Source organism: Passer domesticus, chromosome 1 (genome assembly GCF_036417665.1).
Source record: "Passer domesticus isolate bPasDom1 chromosome 1, bPasDom1.hap1, whole genome shotgun sequence".
NCBI classification, from domain to species: domain Eukaryota; kingdom Metazoa; phylum Chordata; class Aves; order Passeriformes; family Passeridae; genus Passer; species Passer domesticus.
This window is the reverse complement of record NC_087474.1, coordinates 74,803,731-74,819,119: the sequence shown is the minus strand read 5'-3', so window position 1 is coordinate 74,819,119 and position 15,389 is coordinate 74,803,731. Positions and strand designations below refer to the sequence as shown.

Here is a 15,389-nt window from a genome sequence, read left to right as displayed (position 1 = left end):
TTATTCTTCTCTCCTAGCATTTTTTAGTCTGAACATGAGCATCATATCAGTAGTTTGTCCAGCTTCTTCAGTGTATTTTATGTCTTTCATAGAAAACTATCAGAATAGGGTAGAAGGTGACAAGTTGATTGCTAAACAAAAAAAGATTAACAGTGGAAGTTATTTAGGCAAAATAATGAAAAAATGCATCATCTTTTCAAAGTATTGCCCTCCAAAAAAAAGATGATGGAATAATCTTTTAATATTTTCTAAACTTCTGATTGTTATAAATACAGTCAGATATGCTGGGTCAGAGATGAAAGGAAAGATCTCCCTTCCTCCCGTGCTCTCTCAGTGGTATCTTATCATCCTTCCAAGCATCTGCTCCCATGCTTTGTGGAAGAGGGACAAATTGCTGCTTTTGGATTGACAGTTACAAGACTAAATGTCTGTGACTCAGCAATCCTCCAACATCATGAGGAAGGGTCATCCCTATGGTCAGCAGAAATATAAAACCTGTGGCCCCCTAGCAGCCAAGTTAAGTGTGCTTCAGAATAGGCTGTGGTGGGGAGACACCCAGGAGATGCCACCTCTCCTTCCCCTCTGTGTCAGAAAAGAACAAAATAGGCTTGGAAATGGATTGTCCTGCACACAGGCGTTTGGTGTTTTCAGTCAGCCTGAGCTGGCTTTCTTGGCACAGCCTTCCTGTAAGGATTTTCTGTGTGTATGAAAGTATTTGGTGGAAATTTTTGCCTAAGCTGAAGATTTTAAGTGAAATTAGAAAAATATATCTGTGGAAAGTGTTTCTGGAACTTCTTTTGGTGGGCAGTTCATTCCTCAAATCAGGAAAGGAAATTGACTTCCATAACATTGAAATCAAAGCAGTTGGAACTGCAGAAGCAAATGCTGACAACAGACTGCTCTTAACCAAATTCCAGGCTGAATATTACAAGCAGAAATTAGGCAGCCAACACTTAGGCATGACAAATTGATTTAGGAAAATCAACACTCTGCTAACATACAAGTCATGAAAGAAGAGCAAAAGTAATCAAATCAATGGCTTGTTTCACTCCAAGATATTCAGCACAGCTAAATCCCACCTATCCCTTGCTTAGGCCACCAAAACAGTGAAATCTCCATGTTGTGTCACTGGCCTACCTGCCTGTGGGAACAAGCTGCTAATTTAGTCATTGCATATATTGTGCTCTTACTGCAGAGTTATTTCCTTTGACATTTTTTCTGACCTAAGACATGCCATTTTTTGGACTGATGACAAAAGGAACAACACTAAAATACCCCCATCAGTAACCCTATTAAAATAAAAGTCTGAGAACTAATAGCAGCTGCACAGGTATCTTTGGAGATTATAGGAAAAACTCCAAATTTCCCAGCATACAATTGTGTGAGTGTTTGCCTTCTCGTATCTTTCCAGTTGAGAATGAGGCAGCCAAGTAACGGGATTTGAATGCATATTGGCTTGCTGCCTCTGCTGTTTTGATTTGCAGACTGGCCAAGCAGAACGCAATTAGTGGTTATTGACACCTTTACAGGAAGCACTCATAAGGGAAATGGGAAATTGAAAATGTCCTTTAAAAGATGGAAGCAAAATACTGTATCAAAGCTTGCTGGTAAATAAGACGACCCCAGAAAAGTGCTCAGTCAGAATATTTGTATTTCTGTATCATTTAGGAAAATCCTATTATGGCTTTAGCCACAGAGACATCCCTGGTGTGCAAGATAGAGGCAGTTCATAAAATACATAGCATTTTCAGCTTGAAAATAGGGCAACCTATTGCTTTCTGTAGATGGCTATGTTACACCCCAGTTCCCATCAATAGAACATAATCTCATTGCAGCAGGCAATACTCAATATCAATGAAACACTGGTATTGTAGGCATCTGCAGACTGCCAGTACCTAAAGGACAGAAAGACTTTGTGTTTTTACAAGGGCCAATATCTCTGTAACACATTTACGAAACAAGGCAGCACACCAAGGAGGCAAATGAGTTATATGCGTGTGTCCACAGAGCTGTCTGCAGGCGTTTGTTTGCTCTTGCTCCCCTCTATTTCTCTCTCTCTCTCTCCTGCTACTTTGCACCATCCCTACCTTACATTCTCTAAGTTTCACTAGCAATGTCAGTTATGCAATTAGTCCCCTGCCAATTAATGCCAAATTAGATGCCTGCTGTCAGCGTTCCCTAGCTCTGACAAAGTGTATGGTAATAATCTGCAACCAGGATAATGCTCTAAGGAGTCTGCATTGTTCTCTGGATGGGGGGGGTAAAGAAAGCAAAGCAAAAGAAAAAGAAAAAGTATGTTGCACGTTCACTTATGCCATCAGCATACAGTGTAAAAATAAAATAAGTTTTGTTGTGCAGTTATCCCAATGATTAAAATATAATAGGCTAATGAGATTACAGAGCTGATTGTGAACAAGACCAATTGTGTTAATTGGAGGCTCCTGAATGGCAATTTGAGCTGCTGCCGCTGCTGAGTTTTGAAATATAATCAGTTTTACTAATTTTATCTGATTTCTTAATGAAGCTTGCCTTGAGCAATTGTTCTATGTGTTCTTTAGCAAACAGCGTGTGTCATAACTGCTGACATTAATCTTGATTACTTTAGTTAAAATAAATAGTTATACTTGGGCAGCTTTCAGAAAATACATCAGAGCAAATGTAACGTAGGAAAAGATGAAGATTTACTCATATTTGGTGTTTTTCCTATATTGTATTTGCAAAGTACCAACTGTGAAACATCTTTCTTGTGTGACCTGACCTCTATTAGGCCCTCCTATCTTTCATCCACCCTTCAGAAAGCATTTTTGACTTCCACTGAAGGAGGGATAAAGACAGTGCCATTATTACAGAAAAAAAATTTACTAAAAGACAAAAAAAAATTCAAAACCCATCTCAGAAAAAAAAAAATGCAAAAAGTCTTTTCATGCATGAATCTCAAAGTTGGCACAAGCACTCTCGCCACCTCATGTCCAGCTGCCAGTACTAACACTCGAGCCTTATAGAAATGCTCTCTCTCATATAGCTTATTTATTTTTATGGAGGATTAATATACTTAGGATGGCTCTTTGGAGCTTTCATGGTGAATTTGATGGGATGCTGTACCATACTGCTACTTACAAAGGGACACATAAACATTAACAAGAATAAACAGTAGAAAAAGGGAAATGGAAATATAAGCGCAGTCTGAATTAATGGTAAACATAGCTAGAGATTGTCCATATTTCAGAACTCCTATTATATTATGGCCTTGCCTTTGCAGGGATAATCCTTTTGTAATTAAGATAATGGCTAACTAGTCTGATAGGTATTATACATCTTTTTGTGCCAGTATGTTTATATGACAACATAATTTGCATGTACTTATTACTGAACTATAAAATCTGTGGATTTTATATGTAGTTACATTGATTAGGTACTTGGATGATAAATAGAAACCATTTGGGGAAAGATGATATAGGATATATTAAACATTTATTTCACCCCCTCTTTATAGCCAGCACTGGTTCGTTAAATTAAAAGTGTTTAGTCTGGCCTGAATAGTAATCTATGTCCAATTCAGATCTAAATATGTATAATAAACAGTCTTGCTTTTAATCCATATGCATGTAACAATCTCTTTAGTCATGAAGTTTTAGAAAGAATTTAGGTGATTTTTCTCTAAGACGTGTTTTCTGGAACAGGGGAAGGTCATGGTCAGCACTGCAAGGATGGAAAGCAGTTTCAACACAACACTGCCAAGGACCACTCTGAGTACCAAATAGCAGCAGCATTTTCTACTCACAGTTATGATGGCTGAAAGTCTAGATTTCCTATTTAAACCATGCTTCTGCAGGATTTAAACTCACTTCTGCTTTAAACACCACAGTTAGAAAAGGTGTAATCTTTTTTTATGGATGACTTTGACTTTTATGGAGAAGCTGACACCTGGAATACAGTTTTCACTCCCTGCCCCTCAAAGTACTGCCTTTTATTTAAAAATACTCCCTGTCCTGCTTAAAAATAGAGCCAACACTTTTGAGGAGGAAAACAAAACTCCAACAAACCATACATAAGATGTTTCCAGAATGGCCTTTCCTTGAAATAACTGTAATTTGTAATCATGATTCATAACCATGACTCACCCAAAAGGCAGCATCACCATCAGCCCAGGTCCCTCAAACACCAAACAACCTTTCCCAGACACGTTTTAAGTCTCCACTGAGTAGGCTCATGGCTTCTTTAGAAGGCCTGCTTCACTTAATGAGTACAAAATATATGTGAATTTGAATTTGTGTTTTCTTAATTTTTCTTAATAAATATGAAAATTTATATTTAATGAGAAACTACTTTTACCCCTCTCCACCTTCCTTAATGAGAGCTAATTGAATAGAACAATCTTCATTTGGCAGGACACATCATGAGGGCTTGTCTATACTTAGAAATTTACTAAGATAACTAATCTGAAATGCTTGAGAAATATCCCTACAGCTTTTCTGCCTAAATAGCTGTTTCAGAGCAATTATTTCAAATGAGCTATTTTTGTAAATTTCAAGTGTATACAAGTCTGCAATCTAATATCTGGCTGGCATTACATGCCCAACTAGTTTTTATGGATCAACCTATTTGATCTGGTGAGTAAGTCACACTGTAGGAACAAAACAAAAACAAAAACAAACAAAAAAAAGCCCAACAACAACAATAACAAAAAGTAACTTTGGGACTCATTTGCCTTTATTGCTAATGCTTGACACAATAAAAAAAAAAGAGTATTACTGCCAGTGATAATTTAACTATAAATGACCTGGATATTGATTCTACAGTACCAGGAGCAAATTCTAGCCCCATATACTTTTAAAGGTGTCATAGAAGCTACTTTTTGTTAAAATCTTTCACCTTTTTTTTTTCTGATTAAGACTCAATAATTTATTTCTGAAGTGCTTTCCCTGCAATTTAGAGACAGCTAGGCTGCTGTAACTTTCAGAGGTACATTAGCATGTGATAAGCCTTATTTTAGGTACTTGCTGTGCTCAGTCTAAGAATGGCTACGAAGTTTCAAAGCTCACCAGCGTTTCTTTGGGGTCTGGCAGCACACCAAAACGGCAGTCTGCTAAAACAGCCTGGATTCGGCAGACATGGATTGATCCTTTCTTATTCTGTGTGAGAACCATTTCCCTCAGCATGACCACTGCTTTAATCTTGTATTTTAAACATAAACAGAATGGCAGATTTTACAGTGTAATCTGCTAGGCACAGCAGCCTTTTAGAAGAATGAATCATTAACCTAGAAGCTATGTTTAAGTAAAAAGGACAGACAACAAGAAAGGGGAGAGAGGGAAAGGGAGAGATATTGGTTTTGTTCATGATTTAACACACAACTGTGATCCACTCGCCTCTAAAATGCATTGCTGGAGAAGAAAAAAACCTCACTACAAGCAGGGCAGGAAAAGGTGTCAATACAAAAGAGCTTAAGAAGCATGGGGAGAAAGGGGGAGGAAAAATGATTTAAAAAATTTTCTCTCCTGCTGCATTTTTGAAATGTAGCACATAATTTTATGGTAGTAATATTCTTGTTTCCATGCTGGTGTAAAGAGACAGAAGAGGAGGCATGTTGAGAAAGGCAGTGTCTCTCATTAAAGAAACTGATACAAGTGGGGAAATCAAGGACACAAAATGTTCCAGTTTTCCTTGTAGTCAAATCAAGCCGTTTAATAAAAACTTTCATACCAGTAAAACACCAGGTCATTTCTGTTTAGAGGATAACTAAACTGCAGCTAATGTTGTTATATTAAACAATTTGCAGAGGAAGAGTATCTAAGACACTTTCTCATTAATACTACTCTCCATCTTGCATCAGGCTGGGCAGATTAAATGCAATTTGCACCATTGTTCAACCATTTATTTTGCATTGTGAGGTTATTAATGTAAGCAAGAATCAGAACCTTTGCTCTTAAATATTTCTGAAGGTGGCTTAGAGACTAAAATGTGAAACTGATGCTATTCATTTACTGTCTCCTTTAATAAATTTCCCTCTCATTTATGAGTATAAACATATGTGTAAATGTATTGACATCACAGGTGCATAGGTGGACCAGGACAATCTGTTTCAGCATTGCTATAAGGTATGTATATTTGTTCATCACGTGTACACATAAAGCTTTCCTCCTCCTTGATTACAACAAGGGTGTTAGATTGACCCATTTTTATCTTTAATATTTTGACTGCATGTTGCATTTTTTAATTAGACCTCTTAGGAAGAAAGCATGGAAAAAAGGAGGCCTTTCAACTTGTGATTGGGATATTTTCCAGCATATTATTTAAATCCTTTGCGTAACTTGAACTTGTGCTGCCCAATTGTTCACTGCAGTTGGGATTCCCAAATGCACATCCATGTGAACAGCAGTTTTTTTCTGCCATTTCCTGGGAATTGTTTTATACACCTGAGTCACCAGAAATTACTGAGCTAGATCAAAGTAGGGCGAGAATGCATTCATCTGCTTGGGTGGCTTCTCTCATGTGTCCTCATATAATTTGATGATACAGTGAAAGAACATGTTACTGTGACAGGATACATCAAAAGGAAGGGAAATATGTTTTCAGGGAGATGATGTCACCAGAAAAGCTTAGGCATGGCCATGTGCAGATATATACATAGAGCTACCTGAAGAAATGTCCATGGCCATCTATAAATGACATCCTGCTGACCTGCCTGTGATGGATTTTCTATTTGCTTGGGAGAATGAGCAATATCTCTTTTCTTTTTTCCCCCTCTTCTTCTTTCAAACTAAGGCATTTGTAAACAAGAAGCAAACTCAGACCAGATGGGATCTTACTTTTCATAATGCAAAGACCAAATTGTTATTTAATCCTTCCAAATTGATTTACTGTGTCAGACATCTCTTCTCTTGCTAGTGCTAGAACTGAAGAATTTGGGGGCTTACCAGCCCATCCCAGAACATAGACTGGCTTATCTCCTAGTTCTTAAACCTTCTTTCACAAGCACAAAGATGAAGCCACAGATCAATCATATTTTGGGCATTAGAAGTCTTTTATATGCATGTCACAGAAGACGTGCATGCCTTCACCTTATCTTCCTTTAAGGCATCTCTGCATTTTAGAAAAAATGGTGGCATTATGACCCCTTCCTCCAGTTCTTCAGAATTACTTTTTATAAATGCTGCAACACCTGCACTTCTGAGATGCTTTGCTAACGTTTTATTTTTTTATCCTTAATTTCTCAAATGGATCTGATGAAAACAGACAGCTGTTATTTTTTCAGGCAATATTTACTTAAATTTTCATATAGCCTATATTTAGATTTTTCTTTCAGAAAATATTGTCTTAGGCTGTACGTACATGTAGGTAAGGTGTCTTTGTATTTTTTTTCTGTAGCTACTTATATCTTTCCATATTTTCAAATACTTCATTTTTTATTAGTTTTTTTAACGTATTTTTCATGCATGACTGTGGTTTCCTCTGTAAACTTTTAATACATAAAAGCTTATTTTACAACAAATAAGAATTAGCTAATTTCACAAAACAAAAAGAAAAAAAACCCAAAAGATTAAGGTGGGCCCAAGGTCTAAAATTTGCCTATAAATGCAGTCTAGCACTTAGATACATAGTTTTAACTGTAGAAAAGTCGCATTGAAATCTAGGACAGGGTATTTAGAATAGTTTTTAAGCATTGTTGTGACCAGCTGGGGTTGTAAGAAGTTTGGCTCTCAAGCACAACAGAACTGTGGAGTGATTTTATTCCTGAGCCTTCTCTCAGTTGGACAAACTGCAGTCAAAGCACAATACTGCAGCAGAAGGATGCTATGAGACACCTTGCTAGACACCAGCTTGAGACCTGGGTGTAGCCAAGATCAGTCAGATTGCTTGCTTACCTTCCTTTTCCTCCAGAGTTAAATGAAAACCCACAGAGTCAGGAAAAGATTAACACATTTGGAGCTTGGGAGCAGAAAGGCTGACTCGTTCTTGTTTATGATGCTTCCCTGGTTTGTGATTTAGAACACAAGAGATGTATCCAGCTAGATTTTTCAAGGACATACCAGACATTAAGAGTTGCCATGCTTCAACCTTCCTCATGGAATTATGTGAAAGGCTGTGTAAAGGCTGAAGAAAAACACTCACAGAGGTCACAGTAGTTTGCTTCAGCATCTGAAATCTGCTTGCTGTCCTCTAAACACTTGCATTTGGAGGAGAGTTTTTGATAATTATCTAAATGAGGTATGGAAAGTTCACGGGCTATTCATAAACAGTGGGGACAGCTGGGTACAGAGATTAAGCTAAAGGTGTAATCTGATGGCAAAGTGAAAGGCAAGAGTTTTCTATAGATTGCAGACCCCGAAGTTGTCCTTTATCTTTCTTCCAGAAAAATAATAAAAAATTAACAGTTCTTTCTCCCAACATCCTTAGGATTCTAAGGTACCTGTCACTCAATGCTGCACAGATCTACTTGATCCCTGTGTTTTTAAAATGTTTATGTATTTTACTGCTGCTAACCTATTTCAGTCATTTTGCAAGGCCAGCTGGATTATTCAACCTGTGCAAGAATAGAGTTGCTAATTTAATTCCACTCCAAATTTTTGCCATATATACATATGTCAATACACATACATGGGAGAACTTTCAGATCTCATATCAAATGCAATAATTGACCTGTTTTCCTGACATGGAAAAGCTGAATCCATATATTTCCTGTCAGATTCATTCTATGCCATTTCTTTTGATTTAAAGATAGTCTGCAGTAACTGGAACTAATGCAAATTGTTTTGCTTTTTGATAAATACAGTAATTGTCAATTTTCAGACGACAACTTTCAGATCTGCAGACTTCATGCTTGAGTAGGAAACTTGGTTTTTACTTTTGTTAATGTGTTTTTCGTGTTTTTGTCTCTGCTGTGATGATTGCAAGCAATGCTAGACACACACTGAGGTTTTAAAAAATCTTCAAATCACTGATCATTTGAAATCACTATTAAAGAAATAAAAATAAAGTCAGGAATTTTTTACTTCAGTTTAGAATTTTTGACTGCAGAAATTTTGTTTTCAGGAATTATAAAAATTTTTATCTTGGTTTCAATGTATTCGATTAGTTCTTCTCAATGAATAATTCAATCAGCATTAGAAACCAGTTGGAAGCTTAAAAAAATCTTGGTTTTGTCTTTAAGTTATAATGCATACAGTAGATATTAAATTAAGTGAAAACAATATTTGTTTAAGGAAATATGTTTTCCCTTCTACATATCCATTGAGTTAAAGACAAATTTATTTACTTAGTGAGAGCTATTTTAAAGTGTTTTTCCTTCAATTGTAAAGATGTTGTGATATGTTTATAAATATTTTCTAACACGAATACCAAAAAAAATAGTATTCACCTAATGAAAAGGACTTTTACCACATACCATATTCTAACATTCTGGAATGTAAAAAAGAATGAAGTTAAATTATATTAAACTAAAGACCTGGCTAACTGAGTGGGCAAAGATATAAAATATCTTTCTGATCAGCAGCAAACACAAAATGAGCAGCTTACTTAGTAGGATGTATTTAGTCACACATTTTACAGCTTACCAAGCAATCTAAAAAGGGAAAGCTTTCAAAAGGGCACAAAAAGGACAGAGGCAAACAAAAGCAGAAGATAACTTAAACCAAGTTAACCTCCTCGAAGATTTATATCATGATTAAAACAAACAATTTAAATCCTCAGGAATTAAATCAGGTCATTGAAAGCTTTGGGTTTGTAAACTTCTCACACATATCACAGAGAGACCCTGACATACCCTGCAACACCAGTGGTGGTTAATCACAACTGCTCTCACTTTGGAGCTCTCTCCTGGTAATCAAGCTTGACAGGCACCCCTGTCGGCCACACGGTTTAGCTCTGGGCCACAGCTGGATTTCCCCCACAGCATTTAAAGATCATGCAATCCCAGAGGTTTTCAAGCTGTGACCCACTTTAGGATGATGGGTGACACAAGGCTGGGAGCAGCATTTCTGCTGCTGATACCCAGAGAGATCCCTGCCCCTGCTAAGCCTAAAATCACTGTCCAGTGACCAGCCCCCAGCACTCATAGCAGAGAAACGAGACAAAATAATTTTCTCCCAGGGTCTGTAGTGACCAGTCTTACAAAGATGACCATGGTCTTCAGGTACAGAGCTATTGGCTGGACCTTTCACGCTCCTTACAATGAGGAGATTCCTGTCTGTTCCGGCCCAGGATTTCCTCATAACTGTAAGGTTTCAAGTATCACAGAAAACATCAACCAGCTGTTAGCTGGACTATAACTAACCAGTATTTACCCTTTCTCAAATATTTCTGTCTCAAACCATACCATGGTTGCATCAAGGGAACTTGGAGGTAATGGCATCCCCAGATTTTGTGCTTCTCTTCTGTTTCAATCCAGCCAATCTGCTGCAGGTTGAGTTTCTGTAGCAAAGAGTGACAGCTACCTGTAATAAAATTAACCATGGTGGAGATACAGAGGCAATAACTTTGATGCTCTGTATGTGTTGCATGCAATGCGGTGATGATGAGCCATCTGGAATTTTTTTACTGTAAACCCACCACTTTTAATTCATTGCCTGTTTGTTGGGCTTGAAAACTGAGTAAGAACACAGCCCAGATCTCACAAAAGCCTTCAGTCAAGGGGCAGGTTCAATAGCTGACTATACAATAGAAGAAGTCTGTCTGGTTTTATTTCTGGTAGATGAAGTCACTTTTTGAAAAATTGGATCTATAAAACTGCAGGGCATGATACAACGATAATAAATGCATAGAAGCTTTCATATTTATTAATTGCACATATTATAAGATAGAAACCAGCCAGAGTAGTTTTCTAAATTGGGATCAAGATTTTTTAAAGCAGCAGCTCTTTCAGCTGCAGATCCTCATACAAAACCTAGCAGCAAAGTTTCTGAGCATCAAGAAACTGAAAATTGTGTAAGTATTTGAGACAAGGTAACAAGACTATCATGTGACGTTCATAGCTGCTTTAAATTACCTTGTTCATACAAAGATGTACATTAAAAAAAAAAAAAAGGGTAAGAAGTGACGCTTCTAAAGTCTTTTCCCAAACCAGTAAATAAAGAACAACTTCTAGAGATCACTTGGAAATTATGTGCAAGCTTCCATTTACTGTTCTGAAACATAAATGATAAATGGCACAAAACTGTTCTTATTCCTACCTTAGGAAGTAGAAACTGAGGCACTGAAAGTTTATGTAGCTTCTTTAGAACTGCCAAAGGACTTGGGAATACAACTCCTGTCCTTGCTCTCAAGATCGCCCATTAATTTTCCAGAAGTGGGTGATGTTAGTGTGATGACTGTATTGTTTCCCTTCAAATGAAAGGCAAGTCTCCTCCCACGCAATTTTCTTAATATTGTTTGTTAAATTCCTTCTTGTGGCTGTCAACAGGGCATTTAAAAAACAAAATATTCTATGAATTTAAAAACCAAAATACATAAAGGAAAAGCTATGACACATGGCAGGTATAAAAAGCAACAGTTCTAAGGATTCATGCAAATATTGGAATGTACCTCCTACAGTTAACCTAGTGTTATTCATGGTTTCTGTTACACTGCCCAGAGGTGTTTCATTGTTTCCTGCAAAAAGGATATTTGAATTTTTTCTTTTACTTTTATCCCGGTAATTAGTCATGACTGACATTTAGAGATATGCAGGGCAAGATACCCCAATGCATTTTCTTTTGATGGTCCTTGAATTAGGCTCACTGCTAAAGGAAAATATTTCCCTGCATCCCTGTCCTGTATTTTTAAATGAATGTCATCCAAATGGCATTGCCACTCAAATCTTACAGCGAAATTCCTCACATGTTGATACTGCAATGTGGGAGTCTCTAAAATTGTCCCCCCTAGGTTCGAATTCAGCCCCTGAAGGTTCACTTGAGTTTAATTTCACAAATCACACGGGGACAGTTATTTTTTGCTCTTGCTCAGCTTCTCTTTCACTTGCAAGCACACACACACACACACACACACACACACACACACACACTCACTCACGCTGCATCCCTCCCTTTCTATTGCACTTAAGTCCAGATTCTCTCTGACCATTGCTGCTCACGAGCAGAGAGCGACGCAGCATCACGGTGCCTAAGGACCATAGGTGGGTCCTGTGCTTCAAGCCAATTTATTCACATTTGCGATGGTAAGATTGATTTTTATCCTGCATTTCTGAGTTTATTTAACTGATTTCAGAAATTGCCACAGAGGTGGGGGCAAAGACCGTCTTCAAGGTTGTTGTCATCCGGAATTTTATGTCCTTCATTTTCTTCCACTCTGTATGCCTGTCACATCGGCTTAACTGTGAGTAGCGTACTAGCCAGTACCTCTGGCATACTGTATATTAATAGAATATTGATATATCCCAAATACTGTTGTGGGATTCATCATTTGGTAAATCCTCTGCCGTCTGCAGTTTTACAGAGCTGTTTAATTAGCAATTTTACAGCCTCCTATTCTCTCATTAAATTAATTAATAATTAAGTTCAAATATAGGCATCTTTAATGTCATAATTATATTTCAGTTTTATGGTCACCAGAGTTTAGCTCATTAGGCGAGGTAGTCATAAACCACAGCTCTATTTAGGGGCTGAGGCACTGATGCTCAGGTAGTTCGCTTCTGTGTGGTATTTTTTATCCTTCTCACTTTCTCCTCTTCTTCCCCTGTCTCCCCCCTCCTCCCCCTGATTCTCCTGCTCCACTCCCTCTCATTGCTCTCTGCTAACATTGGCAGTTTTTTTTTTCCTGTGGCAGCTCTTTATCTTTCATATGTCATGTTAAAAAAATCCCTGTCACACACCCTCACAGCCCTCCCCTCTCTGTTGCTTTCTCTGTGATATTGCGCAGCGATGCTGGCCTGCTGTGGGTCCTGTTTCCTTGCAAGCCCTAGGGACCATCACCTCCAGTGCTGGGCACCCAGCAGTAGCAAATTTTGTGTCGCATCCTACCAGGGACATTGTATTCCTTTTTGACTGTGAGATTTACCAAGGCACGGGATGTAATAATGACATTTCACACAGTATGGTATGTTGTGCGTTGTTTTATATGTAGTGGATTTATTTCAGTCATTATCGCTGATTAAACCAGCTTAGTTGAAAAGGCAAAGCAAAACTTGGCTTTGAAATTGTTCTTATTTAATTTTGTTTGTGCTCACATAACCCAGGACAGCACTAATTATCTCTTTAGTGTAGCTCATATTTCTAATGTAATTCATATGTAAATTGTAATTTAAATCATATGGGAATGTTTGTGTTCCTTGCATATTCTCAGTAAAGAGCACAAACAGTGAATTAAAACTGTTTGGAAATGAAAACTTTATGTTGCCTTTTTTGAACTGTCTTTGATTTCTTTTGGCTTGCTGTTTCTCTAATGAATCATGATTCAATTGGATGGCTAAGGCCAATGCGTTTAGTCTCCTCTCTCTGTATTTATGCAGCTTGCTCACTGGCCTGCTTTTCCTTCTGGATTTGGAAGGCTGGGGGGAGCTTTCTGCCTGCTCGCTGTCTTTGAGAAAAAACATCATAAGATGATTATTATTAATAAATAATATTTTCTATGACTAGAGAGCCTACGAGCATGGCATGACACTATTTGTGCTGCTTTGCTACTCAAACAGAGCTGTGCCAGAATGTTCTTTCTGGTAGCATATCTGAATGCTATTAGGTTAAAACTTTAATCCCAACCCAAACTTTCCATCTAATAACCTCAACATTTTTTTTTTGCTTAATACAATATATGCAATATTACTGTCCTCTCTAAAAGCTGCTGCTGTCCTTAATGTAGTGGTATTTTGACAGGGCAAGTGAAAATTGATTTGCGTGAGTAGAGCACAGGACAGTTAAAGTTGTTCCTGAACTTCTGAAGTTTCAGGACAGGTTTGCTTGCTGGGTGCTGTGGTACACTCCAACACCAAACACAGAACCCAGGAGGGTGCCAGGAAGGCAAGTGTGAAAGTCTGAAGAGCCATGGGTAGCAGGTGCAACTGTGCTATCAGCTCATGTGGAAGGGAAAATGAAGCAAAAGACCTGAAAGAAACAGGAAAGGTAAAAGTTCCATTGGAAGAATAATTAGACCTAAGGAGCTAGCAAGTTAGCGAATGATGATGCTAGCTGCACCTTTCTTTGCCCTTTATATTTCCTAGACAAAACTGAACTCACCCATTGGGGAGATAATGAATGCCTGTTTCTCATCCTGCCAACATACATCTTTGCCCAGCCCACGCCAAATGAAGTTTTCTGTCTGAGCTGTACAGACAGACAGATGAACCAGGCCCAATATCATGGCTTTGCCCAGCAAATTGTGACCTGACCTGCCACTGGCCACACAGGAGTGTGTTTGCAGTGCTTCCCCAGGTTTGGTGCAGGAGACTCATGACATGATGGTCCTAGAAGTGTCTTCCCGTGGACAAGAGCTGTTCAGGCTGGTATGCAAAGCCTCCAAAGAGGAAAAATCCTGAACTCCCTGCCAGCCTCTCTGTTGTTTATGGGTATTACTGTGGCCAGAAGAGAGGTAAGGCTTTGAGGACATATATTTGTGTGTTAGTCCCTGCTGCTTAATGCTGAGTTCTGGGACAGGTGACCTTGCCCACCGGTGGTAAACATTGCATGTTTCTCTGCAAAGAAAGAGGCAGAGGCACCAGTGAACAGGCACATCTGTTTTGTAACATCCAATCTCCCCGCTGAGAAAAGTACTCCCTAATTTACAGTAATCATCTTTCTCAGGTTTTGGGAACCCCTTTCAGATAAGCTCAGCCTGTTGAGGTGCAGTGTCAAGGCGCTGTGTAGTGCAGCTGAGCAGATTGTGGGCAAGGCAAGCAAGAGGGACCACTGGTCTGGTTGGGCTGTGACCACAGAGCCCTCCAGGGAGGGACACTGCCACATTTAGGGCACGCATTTAAAGCACATGCACACACACGCACATACTCCCTGTGACGACACCAGAGCTGTCCGAAACTATTTTCAATAATTGATTTGCTGTTTAATTGAACATCATGACTGACTAACATAGCTCATTACTTTACTCATTAGTTAATTATCGGAGAAAGTAGGACAAGTCAATAAAATGAAAGGCTGTAAATTCCAATACTAATTAGCACCATTTCCTCAGAGACATATTTAAGGGCAGATTGGCTACCCAAATGTCCCTGGACCTCGTAGATGAAGGGAAAGGGTAGACTTACCATAAATCTAGATTACCGGCAAGCAAGACTCCTCAGCAGAAAGTAGTCAAGTACACAAGTGCTGAGCTACCAGCAGGTACCCTATTTGAACTGGAATATTGGAACACAAGCAGCAGAAAAATTCCTATTTTTAAAAGAAAAGAGGGGGGTGGGGGTGGTGAGGGAGGGAGTGCTCACACACCAGAGAGGATCCATATTTAAAATA

The 15,389-nt window shown here is 38.5% G+C and overlaps 2 long non-coding RNA genes across 2 annotated transcripts in view; one reads left to right on the top strand and one right to left on the bottom strand.

Moving 5' to 3' along the window:
• Positions 1 to 22: 22 nt before the first annotated feature.
• On the bottom strand, positions 23 to 15,275 carry LOC135303319 (uncharacterized). Its single transcript, XR_010364788.1, has 4 exons — positions 15,185 to 15,275; positions 11,169 to 11,388; positions 10,316 to 10,433; positions 23 to 131 (listed from the first exon to the last, which is right to left on the bottom strand). It is a non-coding gene; the product is annotated as an uncharacterized LOC135303319 (long non-coding RNA).
• The window catches only part of LOC135303324 (uncharacterized), a 33,748-nt gene continuing 30,350 nt past the window's right edge, over positions 11,992 to 15,389 (top strand). Inside the window, exons 1-2 of the long non-coding RNA XR_010364790.1 lie at positions 11,992 to 12,109; positions 12,202 to 12,309. This is a non-coding gene — a long non-coding RNA (uncharacterized LOC135303324). The remainder of the gene's footprint in view (positions 12,110 to 12,201; positions 12,310 to 15,389) is intronic.